This window comes from Photinus pyralis, unplaced genomic scaffold (assembly GCF_008802855.1).
Source record: "Photinus pyralis isolate 1611_PpyrPB1 unplaced genomic scaffold, Ppyr1.3 Ppyr1.4_LG2, whole genome shotgun sequence".
Taxonomy (NCBI): domain Eukaryota; kingdom Metazoa; phylum Arthropoda; class Insecta; order Coleoptera; family Lampyridae; genus Photinus; species Photinus pyralis.
In genome coordinates this window covers 21337922-21345409 of record NW_022170403.1, presented here as the reverse complement: position 1 = coordinate 21345409, position 7488 = coordinate 21337922, and positions in this window count along the sequence as shown.

Here is a 7488-nt window from a genome sequence, read left to right as displayed (position 1 = left end):
CCGTTAGATTACTTTTCTAGTTTATTACTTCCTTTAGGTGATTACAACTTGTTCTCGATTATAGGTTTTGTTTTAATGAACGCACAATATGCGTTAGAACAACTTTTTCATTCATGTAGCACTTTGCATAAATGTCGAAATCCGTTAGAGGAAAATATCCGACGCGAGTATAAAAATAAAACTGCAAAGTAGAAAGTTGCCAATAAAACAATAGTGCAAATTGATGAACTGTGTGATTAGAAACTTACTTCTTTAATTCTAAATCAATTTCAGGCAAAAATACATTTTACTATCTCAATAGAGCGTGAAGATGGGCGAGAGCAAGTGTACCTACCCAATGAAGCATATCTGTTCATGTTTGTTAGATAATTAATTACTTACCTACAAAAGGCCAAGTGAAGTGATTAAGTACCTTTATAGGTATTTAGGCATCTTCGTCAATATTACGCTTTTAGTTTTGTAACATATTTTATTTTAACCTAACGTTAAATAATATGCGAAAATAACACGTAGAAAACTAAACAACAATATTACCTAATGGTTTAATATTTTAAAGGTACTATTCGGAGGAACGTAAATAACCAATACCTAAAATACATGGTGTTCCACTTCATATCTCCAGATGATCATGAAATATTTAGCTGTGCGGCAAAATGTGTAAAAAAATTGTCAAATAACTCTTTATTTGAAACATCGTTTGAAACATTTTTCATATCATAATTATGAAAATAATACACTCATCCACTGTTTGTGGAATAAGAGTATATTGAGAGCAAACGGAAATCTGTTTGACAAATTAGTCAGTATTTACCCGAGTAACCGTTCGTTATACCCAGTTTCCAAGAAGGATCTGAATATGGTTTGCTTTGGGAACTGTACATTATTGCTTTTACAAGAACTGCATAATTTTACAAAAGGGTGCATTCTCGAGGCATGACTCAGTTTTGGGGCATTCTGCATAATCCGTTTCTTGTTTCATGCGCCACGATGCCGCCTTTATATTACATTGTCCCACCTTAGGTACGTGTGGAGACATTTCATTCCATAATTTTCCAGTATATTTGTCTCCTGGATTATTTAGTTCCCATGTCATGACTATATCGACATAGTGCATTTTCCAACCATGCAGAAGAAACAATCAGCCTTTGGAGGTGCCTCTGACACGGCCTCCTATAAATCCGAGAATAAATCCTACTGTTCGTCAGGATATCGTTACCAACGTTTCGGTTTCCAGAAAAACGTGCAGCTTGTTTTTTTTTTAATTTTATTTATTGTCCCGCTTGCTCTGGGCCAGCTCCATCAAGTTAGCCCCCGCAATTTAAAAAAATGTGTAATGATCAAGTGCTAGGGTTGTGCTAAATTGTGCTGATTCAATTTTAATTTGTGCTGATCTGGAAAATCATTTTTCCTTAAACTGAAACGCGGGGGCCAATTTGACTCTCAGCCCCCCGGTTTTTTTAACGCACAAATTCCATTACTATTTTCACGAGTTGCGCTCGATGCATATTGGATTGTGCCGGTCAAATATTCGAAAATAGTCTTCCGGCACATGGTAGTTCTTACACTCAAATCTCGGGGGCCAACTTGACTCTCAGCCCCCACGTTTTGTACAAATATGGAATAAGAAATAAGGTCAATCATTGTAATACATAGTAATATTCTACATTCGGTCTTGAATTCTCGGCGAGGCGATTAAGCGATTACCTGATCTAGAAGAGCAATCGGACTCTAATGGCCAATTGCACCGCCAAAATTAAGTATCACTTAAAGTTAAGCACAACTTAAATGTCATAGAAACGATTGTATTAATAATCGTTGCCATAGATTTTAAGTTCGACTTAACTATAAGCAAGGCTTAATTTTGGTGGTGCAAATGGGCATACTCCTCAATTTATTTTAGGGGAAGACTACCACATTTTCCTTGATGAGGATGTGGCATCCCAACCTGACATATTCATCTTCACAGATGGATCTAAAACAATGGAAGGAACAGACACTGGTATTTACTACAAAGAACTGAACTTCAAATTACTCAACCACTAGGCAAGCTTCTTACTGTATTCCAGTCCGAGTTGGTAGGATTAACGCTTAGTGCAAGAAAAGTTCTTATGCGTAACATAAAGAACAAAACTATAAGAATCTCCAGTGCCAGTAGGTCTGCCCTGCAGGCATTTGATCGCTGTAAAATTACCTCTATGTGGGTTTCCGAATGTCACCATGCACTAGGGCATGCTGGAATGGAAGGTAATGAGAAAGCCGATTGGTTAGCCCGACCGACCTCAAAACAGGTGTTTTATGGTCCAGAGCCGGCTCTTCCACTTAAGCTGCAACTTAAACAACTTAATAACTCAGGACACCTAAACCCAGTACAGGGCTAGATGGAACATGATTGTCGCGATACGATAGAAGCCTTCAAAGGACCATCTCGTAACCTGGGGAGTTTTTGTACAGGGCTATCAAGAAAGAACGTGAGGTTACTCGTGGGAAACTTTCTGGGCACTGTAAACAAAACAAACACATGCACCGCATGGGTTTGATAGAATCACCATCTTGTAGAGGAAGTTACACGAACGATGAGACGGCACACGCACACCACATACTTTGTTGAATGCCTCGCTCTAGTCCAACTCAGACGATCCATGTTAAGAGTGTCCTGACCGGACATGGTTACGATGATTAGAGCCGCCTCCCCTTCCAGCATCCTTAGGTTCATCTCACGTGCGGGATGGCTTGAGTGACGTTGAGGGGTCGAACGACTCTAGTCAGAGAGGTAGTACAAAGGGCCCGAATTTGAGGCGTAGGTACGCGTGGACCCTGTCTACCTTCCTATCGTAATCAAGAATCGGTCACAAAAAGAATTTGATATCATCAAACATACATTCATTTTATTTCGTTCTTGGCCGTAGACGTAGAGGAGAATCTACGGGTACCTCTAGAGCGCACAGTTCGTGGAGGCTGAGAGTCAAGATGAGTGATGACCGCCAACATTTGTGTGCAGGAGCTATGGGGTACCGTACGACGATTTTCAAAAGTTTGAACGGCACAATTCAGTAAGCATCGAGCACAAGTGATTGCCATTATTGCTTATTCCATATCTGTAAAAAACGTGGGGGCTAGGAGTCAAGTTGGCCCTCGAGATTTGAGTGCAGGAACTACCGTGTACCGTAAGACTATTTTTGAATATTTGTCCGGCACAATCCAATGCATCGAGCACAACTCGTTAAAGTAGTAATGGAATTTGTACGTTAAAAACTCGGTTAAAAACACCGGGGAGCTGGGAGTCAAATTGGCCTCCGCGTTTCAATTAAAAAAAAATTGATTTTCCAGATCAGCATAAATTAAAATTGGATCAGCACAATTTAGCACAACACTAGCACTATTTAATAATTTTCATTACAGATTTTTTTTAATTGCGGTGGCTAACTTGATGGAGTTCTCTGGACCCTCAATAGACTTGTGCACAATTACAGAGTGAACCGCATAATGCTTTTTAGAGGTGCCCTTGCAGAAGGCTGGACTGTATTTACCGTTTTTTCTACTTCGATTTTGTTTTGTGCTTCATTTGAACTGTATCCTATTGCTATGCGTAAACTTAGGGCCGGTTGTATAAAGTGTAGTTGACTAAAGGTTGAAATTGAACTGGCGCGGCGCGGCGGTCGTGTGAAAAATTCTTTTGCATGAGCAACGATGACAGTTGGCGCAAACTCTGCGCAAACGGTATTCAAAGTACGGTACGGACAAAGATTCAAGCATTAAACTTAATATAAGGTAGAATGCTAGAAGAAGACTGACATTTTTTCTGCGTTTATTACTAAAAAAGTTATTGTAAACAAACCAAAAAAACCATTCCATAATTTTACACTTTTGCCGTTTAGTAACGATCCTAGAGATCGTTTATAATTTTGTCTGTCGTCTGTCTGTTGGTCTGTCCGTCTGTTCCTTTGTCTGTCTGTTCCTCTATCTGTTCGTGTGAACGATAACTTTGTTAGAAATGTCCGATCGCTTTGACATCTCCGTTAGTTATGAACTGAATTCCAATCCCAAAAATTGAGCCTAATCGATCAACATTCACAGTCCCTTTTCGCATCTCGACTATTTCTAAACCGAAACTATTTTATTTATGGAGGGATTTAAATGAAATTCGATACATAATCACATGGAATAAAAGCAAATGTAACGCCATTTCCAAAACTTGGTTTTGCGCATGCGCAGTGCCAACTTTCTTATTTATGGAGGGATTTAAATGAAATTCGATAGGTACATAATGACTTGGAATAAAAGCAAATGTAGCGCCATTTTCCAAATTTGGTTTTGTGGAGGATGTGCAGTGCCAACTTTCTTATTTGTGGAAGCAATTAAATGAAATTTCATGCATATACACAGATACACTTTAAATAAAAGCAAAACTAACATCAGGTTTAAAATTTGGTTTTGCACATGCTATAGCCATGTGTCCTTCTATTTGAATGTTTGTACATATGTGAATATTTGATTCTATGTGCAAACGTGCAATTAACGTAAATTCTAAAATGATTTTTTTGTGAATTTTAAAATTAAGGCTGATGTACCACTTCTTATGAGATGGTGATTAATCACTAGCAACTAACGAACTTTTTTTAGTTAATTCTTAAACTTAATTACGATCAATTAGTGTACTTGTTTAGCTAATCAAAAGTTATTTTTTCGTAGTTAAGTATACGGACGCATCACACTATATTCATGCTTTATGAAATTTATTAAATTTCTCCTAATACCCTCTTCCTTCGCTCGTACAAAAAAGGAATTTAAGTGACATGAATTGAACGTTAAATGGAACTTAATCTTCCTAAAATGTTAATCCTATTCAGCTTACCCAGATGATAGTGGACACTTGGACAGGTAATATTCTGTCTTACTATATCCACAAAATTCTGAAAACCTTTCAGTATCTATTGATGTAGAAAGCAACTATGCAAATTTTTGTTAAAAAAATATCCGAACTTCTTAATACGATTTGTAAGGGATGATAACCTCGATTGTGGCCTCCTCATGAGAATTATTTCTCCAGACGTTACAGAAAGTAAAAATCACGATGGGAGACATATTTCAATTTTTATTAAATGAGAAATGAATCTCGTTGCTGTACTACATCGAATTTGAATTACTGGATGGCGAATTCTGATTAACTACGTATTAAATTCTACGTTTACTGAATGTACTGAAAAGTGAAAACGAATGAGATGGGAATTACCTACCTACGAATATCTTAGAAAATGGTAAAATACAGTCTGTCGTGACAATGCTTAACACCCAAGGATGCTGAGAACTGAGAAGCATCTAATTATTTATCCTAGTAGCATTCCTTTATTTATCGCGACCTACTTGTTTGTTTACGAGGTGCTATTATTACATATAGGTTTGATTTTAACATTTATGTGACTTTTAATTCAAGAAGGAAGATAAAAATTATTAACGTTAAAGAAAATGATATTTGGTTTGTCTTAAAATTGGCGTTGTCGTTTTAATGATTATCGTTTTGTTTTAGGCAACAGGGTATTTAGTCACTTTCTTAGATAAGAACTCTTAATACAAAAACCCTAACACGAGGAGTGGTATAGAATAGAGGAAATCAAGCTACCCTACAACCTCGCCTACAACTTTCCTCGTAAAAGACAATCTGACTGGATTATACCAATGCGAAAAAAAAATCTATAAAAGTCATGTATGCAAACATCGAATCCGAGAGTTTAGTTTTTAGGTTTTCCTTTTTTCAAATTCGAATCACGGATTGTTCGCTTCTATCGCGAGTCTCAAGCGCGTTTTGTTAATAAGAATTAGGTACCTAATTTACTAATAAATCACTAAAGAAAATGACCGCTACTTAATATCACACTAATTTAATTAATACTTTGGATGCAGCACCAAGTGTCATTTTTTCTGCAATTTCATAGAATGAATTACCCCACGTAATTGTTTATCGGCTGATTTCGACTTTTCTTCTACTTCTACCACTAATGAAAACCGTGGGATTTATCTTTAACTTCGAGCTGACATAAATTAGTGCACTGAACCCTTCCTTATTGTTTGGTGTTTTTTGGTTTGCAATACATTCGTTGGTTCGTTAAAATTGAACTTTGATACGTCTAACTAAAATGCTCTTCATTCGATACATAAATGGGTTGAACTTGCATTGATTCTGATTATGTAATTTAGGAAAGCGCATGAAAGTAAATTAAGTTATTGCTATATGGCGCTACTTTCCTTTCTGTAATAACCATTTTTTTTGTCGATCAATAACATTGGGGAAAGAGTTTGCATAAAAGAATTATACAAGAAATGTAAAACTTTCATATCGGGACCTTGAATTTAATTGGAATAATTAGTCTTTATGTAATAGTTATGCATTGATAAACCCTATCATTAAAATTACTTAATTTTCCAACGCAAAATTATTGACGTTTGTTCAGTTCTCTACAAACAGTGGTAAAACAGAGATTTTGCAAGACACGAAGTTAGATTATCGTAATAAAAGGTTATAAACTGATTAGGTCACGTCTGAATTATGTTTTATGATCAGGGAAATAGGTAGATAATACAACGGAAAGAATGTACACCTGTTCACCCAGCATGAGTTATTGTGCTGGATTGTTTTAAATTTGGCGTTATGGGTTCCTTCAAGCTATTCGATACTGCAGGATTTTACGAAAATTACGTGCAGTTCTCATATGCATATATGGCTAGCCTTGGCTGTTAATAGTTTATAACTATCAGGTATAACCAATTGAAATTTAGATATAGACAGGCACTTAAAATTCACGACATAAATCTTTTTGTAATTGTTGCTTATTTGAAGGTAATTATGATGGAGTTAACCTTATTTCCGTAATAGATGTTAAAATTAATTATAGAACTAGCATTAAAATTTGTGTCGTTAAATTGTTTTGCTCTGCTTTGTCCTAAAAACCAGTGGGTTTCATTTTCTTCTTTATACTTTATGGAAATTCAATTTACATTAATACCCAGCTAACTGTTGCAGTGTAGCGTTGAACTTTCGTTTTGGATGCGAAGTACGATCGCTTTGATGCTGGGAACGAACCTTTTAAATGAATGAACTTTGTTATTTAATTTTGTTTTTCATGATTTCATTTCGAAATCGTTGCACTACCCTATAAGTAGGTTACGGTTTCAAGATTAAATGATTGAGGCACTTTTTGCAATATTTACCCCTCGATTTACCCACACTTTTTTTCGGTACACTAATTTTAGTATATGTCGCCTCTCTGCCACAGGTACTTCAACTTTATTGTTTGCTGCAATATATTTCATTCAACATAAATTAGACAACTTTATCTTGGGCACGATATTAATTATTATTTATTACTATTATTGTTAGCATTATCTCCTATACTGTGCGGTCAAAAATGAGTTGCTGTCGAGTCACCTTGGAACTTTTGTTTACATGGGAAATCGTATTTAACTTGAACTTCCAAAGGCGACTCGACAGCAACT